This window comes from Schistocerca gregaria, unplaced genomic scaffold (genome assembly GCF_023897955.1).
Source record: "Schistocerca gregaria isolate iqSchGreg1 unplaced genomic scaffold, iqSchGreg1.2 ptg000405l, whole genome shotgun sequence".
In the NCBI taxonomy this organism is placed as follows: Eukaryota; Metazoa; Arthropoda; class Insecta; order Orthoptera; family Acrididae; genus Schistocerca; species Schistocerca gregaria.
Genome location: NW_026061842.1, coordinates 129,198 through 150,755, shown reverse-complemented (window position 1 = coordinate 150,755; position 21,558 = coordinate 129,198).

Sequence of the window (21,558 nt, the reverse complement as noted above, 5' to 3'; positions counted from 1 at the left end):
TGAAATCAACAATGGTGTCAGGGCCCGCATGCGTTCATGTTTTCAGGCATATTTAGCACACATACATGATTTTCTCCACTACTTCGGAACACTTGCAAGTCGTACACGTTGGATTTAGTATTCTGAGCAAAATGACGTCTTTACATCACATTTGGCTCCAAGCTTGGCGATTCTCAAGTTGAAACCATCGTGTGTTTGTGGACAAAGTAATGGGTACTGCAGGGCTAAAGGAGTGGTAGCCGCTAATCAGTGAAGACAGAAGCCAGTTAAGGTACGCCCGCAATATCCGCAAATCAGGTCATTACTGATCCCGCAATATTGCTGGTGAAGCAGAATGGACGAATCACTATCAGAGAAGTTGCAGTCTAATCTAAAAGCCGTAAAGTCAACTAACTAACTAGGTGTTACAATAACTAACGTCCGCCCGCGGTAGCTGAGTGGTCAGCACGACAGACTGTCAATCCTAAAAGACCGGGTTAGATTCCCGGCTGGGTCGCAGATTTTCTCCGCTCAGGGACTGGGTGTTGTGTTGTACTAATCATCATTTCATCCCCATCGACGCGCAAGTCGCCGAAGTGGCGTCAAATCGAAAGACTTGCACCAGGCGATCGGTCTACCCGATGGGAGGCCCTCGTCACACGCCATTATTATTATACAATAACGAACAACTTAAATTGGAAAGAACACATAGAAAATGTTGCGGTTAAGGCTAATCAAAGACTGCGTTTTATTTGCACGACACTTAGAAAACGTAACAGACCTACAAAGGAGACTGCCTACACTACGCTTGTCCGTCCTCTTTTATAATACTGCTGGAAGATGTGGGATCCTTACAAGATAGGACTGACGGAGTAGATCGAAAAAGTCCAAAGAAAGGCAGCACGTTTTCTATTATCGCGAAATATGAGAAAGTGTGTCACACAAATGATACAGGATTTGGGCTGGACATCATTAAAAGGAAAGCGTTTTTCGTTGCGACGGAATCTTCTCACGAAATCCCAATCACCAACTTTTTCCTAAGAATGCGAAAATATTTTGTTGACAACGACCTACGTAGGGAGAAACGATAACGTTATAATAAGGGAAGTCAGAGCTCGTATGGAAAGACACAAGTGATCATTCTTTCCGGGTGCTGTGCGAGATTGGAATAATAGAGACTTCTGAAGGTGGTTCGATGAACAATCTGCCAGGCACTTAAACGTGATTTGCAGAGTATCCATGTAGATGCAAGTATAGGTGGTCACATTTTTCATTTCCCCTGAATGTGCATATCGCTTCACACGAACTTTTTTACCTCAATGTCGATATCTGCATCATTTTCGAAATATGTGAGCTTACTTATATTATCTGTAATGTTAATATACAACATGAACAGTAAGGGTCCCAACACACTTCCCTCTGGCACAAGTGGTTACTTTTACACGTATAGATGAACTCTCCATTCAGGATGAGATGATGTGTCCTCCCTACAAAAATATTTAATTGGCCGTACTTTATACGGTGCTGGTAAACGGTCAACTACAATTGCTGTTTACTGTGCGGTAACCTCTAGCGTATCAGAAGCAGTTTAGGAACATTTTTTCAAATGAGTATACGTACTTGTATTTCGGCAGGTGCACAGTTTTGCCATTTCAATTTTTGCATGTTTCGCAGATACCTTTTCGAAAATTTCGAGCAAAACAAATCGAAATCTTTATTACATCATGAAACAATGAAGAAGCAAATGAGGGTTTGTTCTCAAGCCCGAAGCAACATCTGGTACAAGAATCAAGGATTTTAATAAAGAAGCTGTCGATAGGTTTTTTTCGTTGCTAACAAATGTGACAATCACAAACTAATGACTTCTCAAATAACTAATTGTGATGAAACAGGCGTGTCGGTTAATCCTAAAAACCAATCGAACATCTCAGCTTGCAAAGGGAACCGTCCAGTGTGATCGTTAACATCTGCAGAAACGGGCGAAACTGCAACCATTCTCATTAGTACGTCAGCAAGCGGAGCTGACATTCCTCCTACGATTATTTTTCCACGAAAGAAGAAGCAGAAAGAATTTGAGTTAGGACTGGCAGCAGGAGGTTGCGCTAAGGTCCACAGCACCGCATGGATGGCCACAGAGTCATTCTTTGTATGGTTTTCACAATATGTGGTATTTTCTAAGGCATCAAAGCACATCCCAGTTCTCCTTATATCAGATGGCCACTCAGCTCATACCACGAACACTGACGTTATGGACTACGCGAAGGAGAGTGGCGTTTCTTCACCACCACATTGCTCTCACAGACTTCAGCCGCTTGATGTTTGTTTTATAAATCCTCGTTATAGTGATTAACTTCGAAAATGGCTGCGGAGCCACGCAGGAAAAGTCGTAACTACCTTTCAAATTTCAACGCTTTTTGGTTCAGCTTTCGTCTAAAGCGCAACAATGAAAACCGCTATTAAAGGTTTCGAAGCTACTGCAATATGGCCCACGGACCCATCCATATTCACGACGCACACTTCCTCCCGGCAGACACAACTGACAGCGGACGTGATAGGCCGTCAGATAAAGAGGTTATTACATCTGAACAATTGGAATTGCCTTCACCTAGCACACCAGCTGAAAAAGACGACTCAAACGGGCTGGATAATCAAGGGGACGAGGTTTCAGCGAATTGTTACAATGAACTGCCGCCTAAGAATAACAAAGTTATTGGGGCTAATTGTTCTAATCTTGGGTGCTCTTGGATGACAACTGACAACACAACCTCCTCATTTCATATTTCACCTGAGATTCTGATTTTCTTGTCAAAAGTTAACGAAAGCAAGAAAAGAGCGAGACTGAAAAGGGGGAACAACGTTGTTTTAACTGATTCGCCGTACAAAAAAAGAGTTAAAAGTCATTAATGGGAGAAATAGAAAAAAGAACATTGACAAAGAAGAAAGAGCAAACAGAAAACTTTCTGCGAAAGAGAATAAAATTAAGAACTCAAAAAAGAGAGAAAGATTCTGAAGGTAAATGGAAAAAAGGAGAGAGAATACAATACTAACGAGAGTGATTATGAGGAAAGTTCTGACTGTCAATGTGTATATTGTGGTGGGTTATATTCAAAATCAGTTGAAGGTTGGGTCGCTTGTTCCACGTGCAAAAAATGGACACACGATTCTTGTGCAGGAATAGATAGCGAAGATGATGAGTGTCTCCCCGTGTGTGAATTTTGTAAACAGCCTCAAGAAAAGGATACGATACATGAAAACTGTAGTTTGACATTAATACTCACTTTAAACTAAAAAAAATACCGAGCAAGCCAATATTTTCTGCATTTCCGATAATTTTATACGTTTTTGTAATCACTTGTATTTACCACCCCATTCTGCCGCGTGCAAATGATATAAATTTCTGTTTTTGAGTGAGAAAATATTGTTGTTTTATTTTATGGCAATGTTCTTGTATTTTTGTGATTAATACATCATAATGTGTTCATATAAAGATTTGTAACTCTCTTATTTATCAATTTTGTACATTTAATCAAAGTTTTCAACTGTGTACCCCATTATACCTTGGATACCGCAACGTGTCGGATAAGAAAGATAAAAATACAATCACTACTCGTTTCTTCAACGACAATTTAAGCTGTGTTCTGTGGTTCCACCCAGAGTTCATCACGATATATTCCGAAAAAAATCATAGTTAACGAACATTATAAATTGATCTAGAAACGAAGGCAATCACAGTTAACATTTAATAAGGCCGCTGGTATCCTTCGAAATGCAAACTAATCACCGTCATGCAGAACGTCGTGGGTCACAGCGGATGGGTGGAATCGAAATGTCTTTTACCCACGATGGCTTCTTTTTGTCAATTTGTGCCATTAATTTCTCTGCTCCCTAATCTGATTTCGTATCTCCCCATCAGCTATTCGATCAAAACTTTTTTAGCATTCTTCTACATCACCACATTTCGGAAGTTTCGAATCGTCTCCTCTTTGGGGAACCAGGCATGTTAACTACTGATTCGCAATATATTTATTCCGAAAGGCAAAAGGATCCCCGAAAACAATGAAAATAATTTTGTTTATTGGTGATTGTACCAGTTTGATTTACACTTAGTGCGAATATGAAAGTATTTTAGTCCAAATCCTTATTTGAAGGTCCTAAATGTCGGTTTAAATGGCAGCTTGTTATGTAAGACATGCCCACTTGTTTCTCTGTGCCAGCTCTTCTTTGAGATGATAAGCCTAGGGACATTTTACCCGTAGCTTTGAGCTTTCACATATTGAATACATTTTTTCTTCTCTCGTAGTCAGTTGTTTGCTACAGTAATAACGTTTCTGAACAAAACAAATGCCAAGATCTACGCACAAAGTTTTCGAGAGAAGTTCTAGAAGACTTGCAAAAAAATTAAAAAAGTAAATATCATGAAACAAATTTTATGTTTATGTACAGCATGCGTACTATTGGAAAGTGAAAGAAACTATGAATTTAAATGAGTGCATGTACGACGTTAAGTGCAATACAACTTTAAATTTTCCGTAACTTTTCTAACTAACTGTACCTTTCCTCTCAAACCATTTATCCAAGAACCATGGAAATCTAACGGTCAGTTTTCTTACTCGAGGGCATGAAGAGTCGAGGGATATGAAAGGGAAGCAGTGGTTGGGAAGAGAGTGAGACAGGGTTGTAGCCTATCCCCGATGTTATTCAATCTGTTTGCTGAGCAAGCAGTAAAGGAAACAAAAGAAAACTTCGGAGTAGGAATTAAAAACCATGGAGAAGTTGTATTATAAAGAACACTATCGTCTTTTTATTTTTAAATTTGCCCGCAAAACCTGTCTTTCAAAATTTTTCTAAAAATTTCACTATTAATATATTATTCATGAAAAATTTTCAGCTTGTTGGAAAATAGTGAAAATGCATGTAAAAAATGTTTTGTGTTTTAAAGTTAATATAACACAACTTAGGATAAGAATCATATAAATAGATCAGTTTAACATGGTGGAGATAGAAGATACGTTCTCCCCGTGAAAATTGTGTTAAAAACAAATGAATATTTCCAATTCAACTTCTCTTTTCATGAAGTCATTACTAGAAACGTGAATAATCTCCACAAAAATTGGTAAGTTAATTACTTTGGTGGAAGAAAGTCTCCATCATTAAAGAGAACGATATTTTCAATAACTTGCCGGCAGCCATAAAAAGCTTTACTACTGACAGATTTCAGTTTACGAGGGGCCTAAAGGATTTCTTGCTAACGATCTCTTCAGACACCATTAATGAATTGAATTTTTTAGTAGAACTAGCGCGCGCGATTGAGAGTGGGTAATTGTGTGTGTGTGTGTGTGTGTGTGTGTGTGTGTGTGTGTGTGTGTGTGTGTGTGTGTGTGTGTGAGAAAGAGAGAGAGAGAGAGAGAGAGAGAGAGAGAGAGAGAGAGAGAGAGAGAGAGAGAGAGAGAGAGGGGGGGGGGTCAAATAATACGAGTACAATCAGAAGTGTGACTAAATTTTCGTTCCTCGTTCATGATCAGTCCACTGGCGATCTGTGGAAAGTAAATTAGCATATCATTTTCCCATTGAGTATCTCCCCATTATGGATTAATTTCAATGGAAAGTACATGTAATATAATCTTACCCTCTTGTCTGTCCCACTTCTGTTGGAGGTTACACACCAGACAAATACCTTAATGTTGTTGTTGTTGTTGTCTTCAGTCCAGAGACTGGTTTGATGCAGCTCTCCATGCTACTGTATCGTGTGGAAGCTTCATCTCCCAGTACCCACTGCAACCTACATCCTTGTGAATCTGCTTAATGTATTCATCTCCTGGTCTCCCTCCTCGATTTTTACCCTCCACGCTGCCCTCCAATATTAAATTGGTGATCCCTTGATGCCTAAGAACGTGTCCTACCAACCGACCCCTTCTTCTAGTCAAGTTGTGCCACAAAGTTCTCTTCTCCCATATCCTATTCAATACCTCCACATTAGTTACGTGATCTACCCATCTAATCTTCAGCATTCTTCTGTAGCACCACATTTCGAAAGCTTCTATTCTCTTCTTGTCCAAACTATTTATTGTTCATTATTCACTTCAATACGCGGCTACACTCCATACAAATACTCTGAGAAAAGACTTCCTGATACCTAAAGCTATACTCGATGTTAACAAATTTTTCTTCTTTAGAAACACTTTCCTTACCATTGACAGTCTACATTTTATATTCTCTTTACTTCGACCGTCATCAGTTATTTTGCTCCCTAAATAGCAAAACTCCTTTACTACTTTAAATGTCTCATTTCCAAATCTAATTCCCTCAGCATCACCCACCTTAATTCGACTACATTCCATTATCCTCGTTTTGCTTTTATTGATGCTGATCTTATATCATCCTTTCAGGACACTCCATTCTGTTCAGCTACTCTTCTAGAATCTTTGCTGTCTCTGACAGAATTACGTCATCGCCAAACCTCAAGGTTTTAGTTTCTTATCCATGGATTTTAATTTCTACTCAGAATTTTTCATTTATTTCCTTTACTGCTTGCTCAATAAACAGATTGAATAACATTGGGGATAGTCTACAACCCTGCCTCATTCCCGCCGGCCGCGGTGGTCTCGCGGTTCTAGGCGTGCAGTCCGGAACTGTGAGACTGCTACGGTCGCAGGTTCGAATCCTGCCTCGGGCATGGATGCGTGTGATGTCCTTAGGTTAGTTAGGTTTAAGTAGTTCTAAATTCTAGGGGACTGATGGCCACAGCAGTTGAGTCCCATAGTGCTCAGAGCCATTTTTTTTGTCTCATTCCCTTCCCCTTTCATATCCTTCGACTCTTATAACTGCCATCTGCTTTCTGTACAAATTGTAAATTGCCTTTCGCTCCCTGTATTTTACCCCTGCCACCTTCTGAATTTGAAAGAGAGTATTCCAGTCAACATTGTCAAAAGATTTCTCTAAGTCTACAAATGCTAGAAACGTAGGTTTTCCTTTCCTTAATCTACTTTATAAGGTAAGTCGTAGGGTCAGTATTGCCTCACATGTTATAGTATTTCTACGGAATCCAAACTGAAATTCCCTGAGGTCGGCTTCTACCATTCTTTTTTCCATTCGTCTCTAAAGAAATGGCATTAGTATTTTGCAGCTGTGACTTATTAAACTGATAGTTCGGTAATTTTCACATCTGTCAACACCTGCTTTCTCTGAAATTGGAATTATTTCATTCTTCTTGAAGTCTGACGGTATTTCGGCTGTCTCATGCATCTTGCTCGTCAGACGGTAACGTTCTGTCAGAGCTGGGTCTCCCAAGGCTGTCAGTAGTTCTAATGGAATGTTGCCTACTCCCGGAACCTTGTTTCGACTAAGGTCTTTCAGTGCTCTGTCAAACTCTTCACGCAGTACGTCATCTCCCATTTCATCTTCATCTACATCCTCTTCCATTTCCATTATATTGTCCTCAAGTACATTGCCCTTGTACAGATCCTCTATATCCACCTTCCACCATTCTGCATTCCCTTCTTTGCTGATAACAGGGTTTCCATTTGAGTTCTTGATATGCATACAAATGAATCTCTTTTCTCTAAAGGTCTCTTTAATTTTCCTGTAGGCAGTAACTATCTTGCCCCTAGTGGTATGCGCCTCTATATCCTTACGTTTGTCCTCTAGATATCCCTGCTTAGCCATTTTGCACTTCCTGTCGATCTCATTTTTGAGACGTTTGCATTTCTTTTTGCCGGCATAATTTACTGCATTTTTGTATTTTCTCCTTTAGCAAATTAAAATCAATATATCTTCTGTTACCCTCTTTTTTTTGCGCATGTCAAGTTCCGTAGGCCCAAATTGAGGAGCAAATCTTCAAGGTCATGGAACGTGTCAGTATCTACATCTACATCCGTACTCCGCAAGCCACCTGACGGTGTGTGGCGGAGGGTACCCTGAGTACCTCTATCGGTTCTCCCTTCTATTCCAGTCTCGTATTGTACGTGGTAAGAAGGATTGTCGGTATGCTTCTGTGTGGGCTCTAATCTCTCTGATTTTATCCTCATGGTCTCTTCGCGAGATATACGTAGGAGGGAGCAATACACTGCTTGACTCTTCGGTGAAGGAAATTTCTCGAAACTTCAACAAAAGCCCGTACCGAGCTACGAAGCTTCTCTCCTGCAGAGTCTTCCACTGGAGTTTATCTATCATCTCCGTAACGCTTTCGCGATTACTAAATGATCCTGCAACGAAGCGCGCTGCTCTCCGTTGGATCTTCTCTATCTCTTCAATCAACCCTGTCTGGTGCGGATCCCACACTGCTGAGCAGTATTCAAGCAGTGGGCGAACAAGCGTACTGTAACCTACTTCCTTTGTTGTCGGATTGCCTTTCCTTAGGATTCTTCCAATGAATCTCAGTCTGGCATCTGCTTTACCGATGATCAACTTTATATGATCATTCCATTTTAAATCACTCCTAATGCGTACTACCAGATAATTTATGGAATTAACTGCTTCCAGTTGCTGACCTGCTATTTTGTAGCTAAATGATAAGGGACCTATCTCTCTATGTATTCGCATCACTTTACACTTGTCTACATTGAGATTCAATTGCCAGTCCGTGCACCATGCGTCAATTCGCTGCAGATCCTCCTGCATATCAGTACAATTTTCCATAGTTGCAACCTCTCGATACACCACAACATCATCTGCAAAAAGCCTCAGAGACTTTCCGATGTCATCCACCAGGTCATTTATGAATATTGTGAATAGCAACGGTCCTATGACACTCCCCTGCGGCACACCTGAAATCACTCTTACTTCGGAAGACTTTTCTCCATTGAGAATGACATGCTGCGTTCTGTTATCTAGGAACTCCTCAATCCAATCACACAATTGATCTGATAGTCCGTATGCTCTTACTTTGTTCATTAAACGACTGTGGGGAACTGTGTCAAACGCCTTGCGGAAGTCAAGAAACACGGCATCTACCTGTGAACCCGTGTCTAAGGCCCTCTGAGTCTCGTGGGCGAATAGCGCGAGCTGGGTTTCACACGACAGTCTTTTTCGAAACCCATGCTGATACCTACAGAGTAGATTTCTAGTCTCCAAAAAAGACATTATACTCGAACATAATACGTGTTCCAAAATTCTACAACTGATCGACGTTAGAGATGCACATCTGTTCGACGTCCCTTCTTGAAAACGGGGATGACCTGTGCCCTTTTCCAATCCTTTGGAACGCTTCGCTCTTTTAGAGACCTACGGTACACCGCTGCAAGAAGGGGGGCAAGTTCCTTCGTGTACTCTGTGTAAAATCGAACTGGTATGCCATCAGGACCAGAGGCCTTTCCTCTTTTGAGCGATTTTAATTGTTCTCTATCCCTCTGTTTTCTATTTCGATATCTACCATTTTGTCAACTGTGCGACTTCAAGAGAAGGAAGCACAGTGCAGTCTTCCTCTGTGAAACAGCTTTGGAAGAAGACATTTAGTATTTCTGCCTTTAGTCTGTCATCCTCTGTTTCAGTACCATTTTGGTCACAGAGTGTCTGGACATTTTGTTTTGATCCACCTACCGCTTTAACATAGGACCAAAATTTCTTACGATTTTCTGCCAAGTCAGTACATAGAACTTTACTTTCGAATTCATTGAAAGCCTCTCGCATAGCCCTCCTCACACTACATTTCGCTTCGCGTAATTTTTGTTTGTCTGCAAGGCTTTGGCTATGTTTATGTTTGCTGTGAAGTTCCTTTTGCTTCCGCAGCAGTTTTCTAACTCGGTTGTTGAAACACGGTGGCTCTTTTCCATTTCTTACGATCTTGCTTGGCACATACTCATCTAACGCATATTGTACGGTGGTTTGAACTTTGTCCACTGATCCTCAACACTATCTGTACTTGAGACAAAATTTTGTGTTGAGCCGTCAGGTACTCTGTAATCTGCTTTTTGTCACTTTTGCTAAACACAAAAATCTTCCTACCTTTTTTAATGTTTCTATTTACGGCTGAAATCATCGACAAAGTAACCGCATTATGATCGCTGATTCCCTGTTTTGCATTAACTGATTCAAATAGTTAGGGTCTGTTTGTCACCAGAAGGTCTAATATGTTATTGCCACGAGTCGGTTTTTTGTTTAACTGCTCAAGATAGTTTTCGAATAAAGCACTTAAAAATATTTCACTCGATTCTTTGTCCCTGCCACCCGTTATGAACGTTTGAGTCTCCCAGTCATTATCGGGCAAATTAAAATCTCCACCCAGAACTATAACATGGTGGGGAAATCTACTCGAAATATTTTCGAAATTATTCTTCAGGTGCTGAGCCACAACAGCTGCTGCGCCCGGGGGCCTATAGAGACATCCAATTACCATGTCTGAGCCTGCTTTAACCGTGACCTTCACCCAAATCATTTCACAATTACAATCTCCGTCAATTTCCTTCGATACTATTGCACTTCTTATCGTTATAAACACGAATCCCCCTTCACTGTCTAGCCTTTCTCTGCGATATACATTCCAATCAGAGTTTAGGATTTCATTACTGTTTACATGTGGTTTCAGCCAACTTTCTGTCCCTAGTACTATATGGGCGTTGTGACCGTTTATTAATGAGAGCAGTTCTGGCACCTTTCTATAGACGCTCCTACAGTTTACTATTAGCACATTAATATTGTTATTCCCTGTTGCATTTTGCCTACTCCTGCCTTGCCGCGCCTCAGGAGTCGTCTTGTCGGGCCTAGGGAGGGAATTCTCTAACCTAAAAAAAAAAACCATGTGCACTCCACACGTACTCCGCTACCCTCGTAGCCGCTTCCGGAGTGCAGTGCACGCCTGACCTATTCAGGGGGACCCTACATTTCTCCACCCGATAGCGGAGGTCGAGAAATTTGCACCCCAGCTCTCCGCAGAATCGTCTGAGCCTCTGGTTTAAGCCTTCCACTCGGCTCCAAATCAGAGGACCGCGATCGGTTCTGGGAACGATACTACAAATAGTTAGCTCTCATTCCACCCCGCGAGCGAGGCTTTCCGCGTTCACCAACTCGGCCAACCGCCTGTACGAACTGAGGATGACCTCTGAAGCCAGACGGCAGGAGTCATTGGTGCAGACATCAGCAACAATTTGCAGTCGGGTGCACCCAGTGCTCTCTATCGCCGCCGGTAGGGCCTCCTCCACATCTCGGATGAGACCCCCCGGCAAGCAGACAGAGTGAACACTGGCCTTCTTCCCCAACCTTTCCGCTATATCCCTAAGGGGCTCCATCACCCGCCTAACGTTGGAGCTCCCAGTAACTAATAAACCCCTCCCCCCGTGTGCCTGCTCGGACCTTGCTGAAGGAGCAGCCACATGTCCATTCACAGGCAGAGCGGGCGATGCCACACGGCCAGCCTCCACGCCGCTGAACCCGCCACTCCCCTTGGGGAGAGGGTGGCCCAACCGCGTCTGGTACCCGCGAAGGTGTCTCGACAGCAGGGACAGTGGGTGAAGCACCTAACACCTGGGATGCACCATGCGACGCAACAGGCTCCCCACTGCCGCTACACTCCGAGGCAGCAGCCTGAAGACGGCTGACCGCGGCCATCAACACGCTCAGCTGTTCGCGAAGAGTGGCCAGCTCCTCCTGCGTCCGTACACAGCAGTCACACATCCCATCCATCCTAAGGAATCAATTTACTGGAGAGACTTAATCAACATTTAACTAGACTGCTAATTCACTAAAGGCGGCTGATTACTGACTAAACTGTGATTGCTAACCACTTCTTGTAGAAAACAATGAAAATAGCACTACCTGTCTCTGGACTGTATTCAAAACAAACACAAGCACTACTGGCACTATGGCTGACTACAGGGACTCTCTCTGACTGTATCCAAAACAAACACGAAATCTATGTAACTCTATTACTAGCACTCGACAATTAAAGCTTCCTAAAAGCAAAAACACACGGAAGAAGAAGTGACAAGTAAGAAAAATACAGTTAATACTTAAATTAAGGTAGCTCGCTGCACAGCAGACGTGAAGCAGACGGCGGTTAGGGCGACACATGAACTTACAACATAAAAGTAATAACAGATAAAAATACATATTCATGAACCTGAGAGAAAATCAGTGGATAAGTTTAAGCAAACGCTATCAGCAGTACAATGAGAATCAGCTTAATTTTTCAATTAACTCCTCGACAGAATAGAAGGAGTGACCCATGAGGAAACACTCCAGTTTCGATTTGAAAGCGCGTGGATTACTGCTAAGATTTTTGAATTCGAGTGGCAGCTTATTGAAAATGGATGCAGCAGTATACTGCACACATTTTTGCACAAGAGTTAAGGAAGTCCGATCCAAATGGAGGTTTGATTTCTCCCGAGTATTAACCGAGTGAAAGCTGCTTATTGTTGGAAATAAACTAATATTGGTAACAAGAAACGACAATAAGGAATATACATATTGAGAGGCCAATGTCAAAATACCCAGACTCCCTGAACAGAGGTCGACCAGAGGATCGTGAACTCACACCACTTTTTGCCCGAACCTCCCGTTTCTGAGCCAAAAATATCCTTCTAGAATGGGAAGAGTTACCCAAAAACATAATACCATACGACATAAGTGAATGGAAATAATCAAAGTAGACTAATTTACTTGGCGAAGTATCACTCACTTTCGGTACCATTCGAATAGTGAAAATGGCAGTATTAAGTCTTTGAACAAGATCCTGAACGTGGGCTTTCCACAAAGCCTTACTATTTATTTGAACACCTAGGAATTTGAACCGTTCAGTTTCACTAATCATATGCCCATGCTGTGAGATTAAAACGTCAGGTTTTGTTGAACTGTGTGTTAGAAACTGTAAAAACTGAAGCTTACTGTGATTTAACGTTAGTTTATTTTCTACAAGCCATGAACTGAGGTCATGTACTGCACTACTTGAAACAGAGTCAATGTTGCACACAACATCCTTTACGACCAAGCTAGTGTCATCAGCAAACAGAAATATTTTAGAGTTACCCATAATACTTGAGGGCATATCATTTATATAAATAAGGAACTGGAGCGGCCCCAACACTGATCCCTGAGGAACCCCCTCCCCCTTGACAGTACACCACTCAGATCCTCCATCACACTGTATTACTTTCCCTCCATTCCTGTAGATCGTTCCCTAATGCTCTTCCTGAAACACTCTACAACTTCTGATTCTGTCAGTTCTTTCAGGTCCCATCTCCTTAAATTCCCACCTTTTTCCAGTTTCTTCAGTTTAATCTACAGTTCATAATCAATATATTGTGATCAGAGTCCACATTTGCCCCTGGAAATGTCTTACAATTTAAAATCTGGTTCCTAAAAATCTGTCTTACCATTATATAATCTATCTGAAATATTGCAGTATCTCCAGGTGTCTTCCATGTATACAACCTTCTTCCATGATTCTTGAACCAAGTGTTAGCTATGATTAAGTTATGCTCTGTGCAAAAACCTACCAGGCGGCTTCCTCTTTCATTTTTTACCCCCATTCCATATTCACCTACTACGTTTCCTTTTCTTCGATTTCCTACTGTCGAATTCCAGTCACCCATTAATATTAAATTTTCATCTCCCATCACTATCTGAATGATTTCTTTTATCTCATCACACATTCCATCAATTTCTTCATCGTCTGCGGACTTCTTTTACGACTTTGGTAGGCATGGGATTCGTGGCTATCTTGGCCACAACAATGCGTTCACTATGCTGTTTGTAGTAGCTTACCTGCATTCTTATTTTTATTAATTATTAGACCCACTCATGCATTAGCTTCATATTAGCCTTCCTAATACTTAAATCTACATTCGATGTTAACAATGATGCCGGTGGATGAACTGTCACGAAATTACTGACCGTCGAGAAAGTCACGAATATAACCGACAAGCTAATGGGCCCTTCACAGGAAAAGGTTTTTCGCCGGAAAACGCGGAAAACTGAAACCCAGCAAATGAGTAAAATAATGTATACTCATTGAAAAAAAATGGTGTATGCACACAACTTACACCACAATAGTCTGGGATTACTCTATTACGTAACACAGTTTTTGTGATTGTATCTTGCAGCTTTAGTTATTTTTAATTCAAAGAGGCTTTAAAAGGACAGAAAGAACGTGTTGGACTACGCTACAGATCGTTCTGTTAGCACAGTCTTTACTTTGTAATCACTTTCGTTGACTTCGGCAACTCTCAAGAAAAATCTCCAACCTAACCGAGACAATGCGATACGATACAGCCGAGATCATGACAAGAGAATGGGCTACATCACACTCGAAGTAAATTTATATAGGTAAGGATCCCCATGACCTGTGTACGTCTATTATAAAAAATCTCCAAGCCACTCTCCTCAAATAGATCGCAATCTTCTCTTGACCTTCATCTGTTACTATTTCAGAATTAGAAACCAGATTCAAAGAAAATTGGGCTACCAGTCACAAAACTAGAAAAATAAAAATAATAAAAGTGAGAACATGAAACATGTTTGCAATAACCATAAGCAGGAGATTTTACAGAAAATAAAATTGAGAAAGGAAATTATTAATATTATCGACCGTTTAAGAACTCTAGGCTACGAAAGGAATGAAACCACATATCGAATAACTGGTGGAAGAGTTAGTGTGTTTTAAGATTAAATCCAAACAAGAATTAGAGAAAAATATATCGAAGCAAGGCCTCTATTACGAAAAATTGCTAAATCTCGAGACAAATTGTGTCCTTCTGTATTAGATGAAATTTTTTGGCCCCTAGTACGGATGAAACAGTATCCTCAGTATCAACAGGAACTTCGGACATGTGTTTCATATTTCATCCAAGCCTGCAGTCTATAAATATTTAAACAAAATACTAAAACAAAATACCACTACAGGGGAATTACTTACGAAGTAGTTCTTGGTAAAGAAACACAGGACACAATTACGTATGTAGGCTTAATACAAACTACAACTGTATTTATAAATCGCTATAGTTGCCTTGGAGTAACGACGAGCGAATATCAATATAACCTGTACGCTTCAAAGCTGTTATCCATGAAAAAGCTAAACGACGTATCGTGAACAAAATACAATTTAACACCGAAACAATGATATTAGCTGACAATGGGCACAGACTTTAGTCAATGGGCACTGTTGAAAATTTGTGCCAGACCAGGATTAGCACCCGAGTCCCCTGGTTACGAGGGAGAGGCAATGATCACTGTGTCCGAATTACACAGTGGTCAACAGAATAGCACGAACTGCCCGAGCATGCCGTTCTTTAGATCCAAATTCTCAATTTCTCCATAGACTGCTAATGCACTGCTCCTTGAACATAATCCTCCTCCCTTTAATTATACAGTACATGGCCAAAAAAACAGACACCGAATATATGCAAACTTGGCCTTACGAACATTGCAGACGTCGTCTATGTCACACGTCAAACTTCAAAGAATTTACCAATTCGTTGCATTGTTTACTATAGACCACAAATCAAGTAACGTAAAAAAAGCACTGCGTCTATTGAGATCATGATTCAGAGTTAAAAAAAACTAATAAGTCGCCTACATATTACAGTTGCTGCCGAAAGAGGGTAACCATTCTTTCCCATAAAAGGAAATATAGTTAAAATTACGCTTCTATTTCGGTTAGTTTCGGCGGTTACTAAAATTTGCAGTGAAAGTTACATAGTGGACTCTACCATCCCCCCACCAGAAACGTAGTTATCGTGGCTGTTGTGAGACTTTTGTACACAGCTAGAGAAAGAATGTTGAATGTGGCGCGGACGGAAACACTAGGCTACGCTACAGGGCAATCTGCTCGCACAACGTTTAGTCGGCATTCATAATCGTTGGCGTAAACAACTCTCAATCAAATTACCACCTTCCAACCTAACTTAGATCTCGGGCTACACTACCAATCGGCCTGTCATCACAACCAAACATTCATTGAGTGGGGGTGGGGGGATTTCCTGTATCTCTAGGAAAAACTGTCAGTTTTGTCAGACTCAACAGCAAGATTTACCAATGGTAAACACTTTTTAGACGGCTCGTAATTTTAGAATAGTCCTCTTCGTCTTACTTGGCATAAATTGTTCGCTGGCGTCCCAGCAGCTAGCTCCCTCAGTGTCAGCTTCTGCCATCGCACCACGCCAGTCTGCTGTTGTCCTAGCAGACCGAACGCACCGCACATCCGATACCTTCGGAACCACTCACTGGCCAGTTAGCAACTGAGCCGAGCACTGTTTACATCGTGAAAGGAAAACTATGCAAAGATGTACACTCGAATGGTACGACTGAGTAGCAAACACACAGTAATATCTGAGGAATGTCCTTCGACACGCGCAGAACGAAATTCTTCTCGCGAACGTACAGCGTCTCTGAAAAAAAATCTCGTGACTATATTCCGGCGTTACGGCCAGGTTCTCATACAAATGAGCAAAAAAGGGTACATTTGAAATTTTTTTTTGAGACAATGAAAATACATTCGAAGGATCTGTTTATGAATTACGAGTGATCATACTATGAGCTTAATTTTAGATTTTCAATAAAAAAATGGCGCCGGTAATTATGATTTGATCAAGGGCCTTCGAGACTGGAGTACGCAGAGTGCGTGCAGTGTTGCACCTCAGATGTTACCTGAATTCAAAAATGGGTAACATCAGTTGATACTACATTATTTCTCTGAAGTTGAAAATGGATTACATCAGTCGATAATACATAAAATTTATGGGAGCGCATACCTAACCGCAATGAAACAACCTTAAATTTAACAATACAGTGCTAATTCGAACTTTGAGTTTAATTTTTGTGGGTTTGTTTCACTCCTTATGCCTACACAAAAATTAGTTAATATTAACAAATGTCATATTATAGCTATAAGCTCCTAAGAAAAGTGTACTTTTAGGGGTCAGAGGTAGAAGTTAAGAGATCGAACCACTTTTAATTTATGCTGCATGCCGTTCTGAGAAAATCGTTACTCGAAAAAAAAGTGTTCAAAGTTTAGGGAAAACATTTAGTTACATTATTACTTCGACTTGCATGAACTGAGTGATACATATATATTTTCAATGTCAGTGAAAACGAATCTGAAGTCAGATTTTCAATATTCAAAACAGCTAATCCAATGCGGAGGCAAACGATTATGTTTTGAACAATTTTTACCAAAAATGTATTTTCGTTATTTACTTTTAGTCTGCAATTCAAGGAGTATTTATCAACCCTTCCTCGAGCTCTGATTGTTCCTAGACAGCAACTTCCTGTTCTTCTTGGCAGGAAAAGCCGATCTGTCTAAGCTGGATATGCAGCACTTGGCAGCCTGCACTTGATATTCGTCCGTATTTTCGGTGAGTATGTTTGCATGCATTCTGCAGTATGAATCATTTTGAGCACGTGCGACACGGGACGAGTTTTCATCTACATCTATATGGATACCCTGCAAAACACATTTAAGTGCCTGGCAAAGGGTTCATCGAATCACCTTCACAACTGATAATTAATTGAAACCCTCAACTGCCGACAGGTGTTGTTGATATACTTCGATGGGGACAGCTGAAAATGTGTGCCCCTACTGGGACTCGAAACCAGGATCTCCTGCTTACATTGCAGACGCTCAATCCATCTGAGCCATCGAGGACACAAATGAACAGCACGACAGCAGGAATTTATCCCTCGCACGTTTCCCGTGAGACTCACATCCCCAACCGTCCACAATCCGCATACGTAATGTACTTAATAGGTACTTGTCCATCCACTCATTACTGGCTCACACTAAGGTGACGATTCCCGTAAGAGTTCGAGCAACCTATGCGCATTCGCACAGACGAAGGTCAATGGCTGGGTAACGTTTAACCATAGATATGAAGATAGTAACTGTTCTCGAAAGAACAGGCGCCACTGACGACCGTGCAGCTCTTCTAGAATAATGATAGACCGGCCGATGTGGCCCAGCGGTTCTAGGCGCTTCAGTCGGGAGCCACGCGACCGCTACGGTCGCAGCTTCAAATCCTGCCTCGAGCATGGATGTGTGTGATGTCCTTAGGTTAGTTAGGTTTAAGTCGTTCTAAGTTCTAGGAAACTGATGACCTCAGATGTTAAGTCCCAAAGTGCTCAGAGCCATTTGAACCATCAGTCCCTATGTTTACACACTACTTACAGTAACGTATGCTAAGGACAACACATACACAGCCATGCCCGAGGGAGGACTCGAACCTCCAACGGGGGGAGCCGCGCGAACCGTGACAAGGCGTTGGAGGCATGGCGGGTAGCCCGCGCGGCTCATGGCAGCCGTGACACTGCTTCAAACAATGGGCTGCAGAAACTTTTGTAAAGCACGGACTAAAAAAAAAAAACTTTCCGTTCCTAGAGTCTAGACAAGTACACCTTTAAAAATGCAACTACAAAGAAATAGAATTTTCGAACGTTTTGAATGAGAACCTGTCCTTATGGAACACCGTTGATCAAATGTCACAGGGATTATGTACTCAGGTTTCACATGTGGATTAACACTTTCTAATCAATATCCTTAATGAGCAGGGCTTAAAACTTTGAAGCGTTAAATTTCAAGGGCCGTTCTCTTGTATGCAAATAGTTTCACAGTAGAAATTTCTCTAGTTTTATTTATTTATTTAATTATTTATTTTGCTGTAGGGAAAGAAGGATAGCATTGTGAGGAGGGGGAAGGGGGGGGGGAATCTTGCATCTCCCACCTTCGAATTCTCACTACAGAATTTTTATTCATTACGAGATTCTCAGCCACTTGCAGAAGTGATTTGGCGTGATTTTGCAAAACTTTTCCTTTAGCCAATCGTAGCAACTATAGGATTCCATTCCTGCTGCATGACATGTCTCGGAACTTAAACTGACCAACTCATTTGCATAAAGAGCTAGCTTATCATTCGCTTCTTTACTTGCGTAGACCTTTCATGGTCTGCAAAGAATTTTTTTTCTTTAATCGTTTTTTTATGTCTTTTATAAACTGCAACACTTTCTAAACTTTCTAAACTTAACGCCATTGAAGCATGGTCTTTTACTGAAGGACCAAAAAGCACTACTGACAGCTGGAGTCCAAGGTTTTTGTTAATCAAGCCGTTTGTATTTTTGTGGTGATATCTCCGTAGAGTCTTTCATTCCCTAACGCATATTTCTTTATATCTAATTGAGAAGTGAAATACCGGTTTTCATAGATGCAAATTTAAAATATTTTAATATAACGCAATAAATATTTCATTAAAATTTTCATCCCCTTATGCTCGAAGTTCCAAAACCAGTGAAACACGTAGTTTTTAAAAATTGTAAAAGATTAGCCGAATACGAATTGTCAGATATATTTATTAATGCTTTCATAATGAACCAGTTTCTGAAACATCTCACACCCTTTAGGGGTTGGGTTTTCAACAACAATTAAACACGTATTCTTCTATTTAGAACCGAGGAGCCAAATTCCAATCTTCATCCATTTAATTCTAAAAATGCTTTCATAGTGAAATATTTCATAAAACTTTTCATCCCTTATTTCACTCTATTAGTGAGTTAAATTTCCAAAAATAACGAAACACACTTTTTTTTTTACATCGAACCGAGATGTCAAATACCTATTTTCATTGATGTAGCTTTAAATATGCTTCGGTAGTTCTTTAATAATGATTTATTTTCAAAAACCTTCACTAATTATTTTATCCCCCAATGGAAGAATTTCGGAAAATGCTAAAAACCTGTTTCTTTTTTGTTTCTGACTGAGACACCAAACATCAATTTTCGTAGTTTTGTAGTTATAGCTTCAATAGGGACATAGGGAAATATTTAAAAAAAAACTTTCAACCCATTTTTCACCCCCTTAGGAGTGAAATTTCGAACAATCTCTTCTTAAACGATGCTTTCAGCAAGTCCGTATACTTTGCAGGTTGGGTGGAAGGCTATGGGTCAGTGAAACATGTGCCACTATTGCACCTTCTTGGAGGTTGTAGTTCCAAAAACAGTGAAACACGTATTTTTCAATAACACAATTTTCATAGATTTCGCTTTAAAAATTCTTTCGCACTGAAATACTTTCATAAAACATTGCATCCTATATTCCACCCCCCTTAATGGTTGAATGTATCAAAAACAGGTTTTCATATATTTCATGAAACATTTCATCCTCTATGAAATGGGGTATGGTAGTGACACACCAAAATCACAATAGTAATCCGTTGTAGTTGCTACATATTTTATTACAATCAAAAACATTATAAAATCACAATCACAATAATAGAGGAGACTGCCTTACAAGGCCAGATCAGTTGGACAAATAATAAATAAATTTCGTTAAGCTGAACGAGACCTGTAAAACGTGAAATTTGAATATGACTAGGTAAATATACTTAGGTAAAGCTTTACTTAAATAGCACAAATGTCCATAAAATTCATAGCAGAACTCTCACTACTTGCAATCAGGGGAGAAACAGATTAAGCGTAAGAATACAGATATTTAAAGTTCGGCTAGCCAACTTTCCTAAACAAAACTATATAAAAAATGACTAAAACAATTAAGGGGGTCCTTTAATTTTGACCAAACGGACCTTCAAATTTAGTTACTCAGTTGATTAATCAACAATATTCTTAGAATGATTACAACTAGAACATGACTATGTGACAATACCCTTAAAATAAGGTTGCTTCAAAATTTCGTATGAATGGGCGATAGACGCGAGCAGACCAAGGATTCAAATCAATACAAGAGATCCACGAGGCAGAGAATGACATAGAAATATACTCAACTTGGCAATGCAATTGAACTTTGGATGCTATAGTTCTCCACCGGAAAGATGGAATCACGCAAAAGTGACAACATAACCCAAGATGTAAAGGAGAGGACATGGCCTTAAATATCTCTCTGCCCCCGTGGTGCTGTGCTCCCAGTATGCTAGCGTCGACCGCTGCCAATTATCTCTAACACAACACACATCAAGGGCAGACACTTTTCTGAGACATAAACTACACAACCTTATATGGAGAACAGGTGAGCAATACAACTGGAATGAAACCAATGAGCCTCCGTGAGTTACTTGGCCAGTGCCAGCCATTAAACTTTGATTAATAAGATTGCTAAAAATCATACCGAAGTTAAGATGAGAAGACTTATCTCCAGGTACGGAATATTAGTGGCAGAGACAATGAATTGGTTACGCTCTCAGCCGTATGTTCGCGGCAGAGTCTGGGGAAAGCAAGGGCCACGTAGAGCCGGATCTTGGGGTGAATTTCCTTCTCTCCGAGACACTCGGCTTCTTCTGCGACTTAGCCGGCAAAAGGCCGAGGACCCCGGGTGGGGACCGATACGGCAGCAGTTGGCGGATGGCGAGGTCTTCGGGGGGTGGGGTGGGGGGGGTCTTGTGTAAAGGGGAAGACAACCGTGGTGAAGGGAAGGTCTGTATTCCACAGGAACGAGTTAGCATGGCACTCAGATATTTCCACGATTCGGCGGTAGGGGACAATTTGTGGTTCTACAAGACCTTGAACCGAGTTCGGGAACATATGTTTTGGCCCAACCTATATGGCGATGGCAGGCGATTTGTTGGCAACTGTGTCCAGTGTAAGCGCGGTAAGTCCGATGTGGGGCCGCACAGAGAACTACTACAGTCGCTTAGGGAGCAGTGTCCTCTGGGCCGC